Source organism: Bison bison, unplaced genomic scaffold, assembly GCF_000754665.1.
Source record: "Bison bison bison isolate TAMUID 2011002044 unplaced genomic scaffold, Bison_UMD1.0 scf7180017864491, whole genome shotgun sequence".
Classification (NCBI taxonomy): domain Eukaryota; kingdom Metazoa; phylum Chordata; class Mammalia; order Artiodactyla; family Bovidae; genus Bison; species Bison bison.
The window spans coordinates 15,200,841-15,201,987 of NW_011495050.1; positions in this window are offsets into that span (position 1 = coordinate 15,200,841).

The following is a 1,147-nucleotide window of genomic DNA, read 5'->3' on the forward strand; positions in this document are numbered from 1 at the left end:
TAAATATTATTTGCCTCATTATGAATGTAAGCTCAGTGAGAGCAAGATTTTTGTCTCTCTTGTTCCACCTTGTATCTCTACCATTGAGAATAGTAACTTCACAAAATTTTGACTGAATTAAAGAAAAAAATGGTCACAGCATTTATGTGTATCATTCATCTACTTAAATTAGTGCACCTGAATTTTAATAGTTTTTAGCTGAGTCTTTTGACTTTTAGGTAGCCAAACATATCAACAACAAAAGAATATTTTCTTACTTTTCCCATATTTAATTTCATGTTTTGTAGCCTTTTAAATTGGCTGGAACTTTTAAAACAGTCATCACCCTTGCTGTTTCCCATTCCAGTTTTAGAAAGAACACAGAATTGTGGCTACTTCATTAAAAGAAATGTTTTTTCATAGAATTGGTTTTGAAGCTTATTGAATTTCCTTCTAATTAACAGTGGTAAAGGCATGCGTGTGTGTGCTCAGTCATGTCCAACTTTTTGCAACCCCTTGGACTATAGCCCACCAGCTCTTCTGTCCATGAGATTTTTCCAGGCCACAATACTGGAATGGGTTGCCATTTCCTCCCCCTTCAGTTCAGTTCAGTTCAGTCACTCAGTCTTGCCCGACTCTTTGCAACCCCATGAATCACAGCCTGCCAGGCCTCCCTGTCCATCACCAACTCCCAGAGTTCACCCAAATTCATGTGCATCGATTCAGTGATGCCATCCAGCCATCTCATCCTCTGTCGTCCCCTTCTTCTCCTGCCCCCAATCCCTCCCAACATCAGGGTCTTTTCCAATGAGTCAACTCTTCACATCAGGTGGCCAAAGTTTTGGAGTTTCAGCCTCAGCATTAGTCCTTTCAATGAACACCCAGAACTGATATCCTTTAGGATGGACTGGTTGGATCTCCTTGCAGTCCAAGGGACTCTCAAGAGTCTTCTCCAACACCACAGTTCAAAAGCATCAATTCTTCAGTGCTCAGCTTTCTTCACAGTCCAAATCTCACATCCATACATGACTACTGGAAAAACCATAGCCTTGACTAGACGGACCTTTGTTGGCAAAGCAATGTCTCTGCTTTTTAATATGCTATCTAGGTTGGTCATAACTTTCCTTCCAAGGAGTAAGTGTCTTTTAATTTCATGGCTGCAGTCACC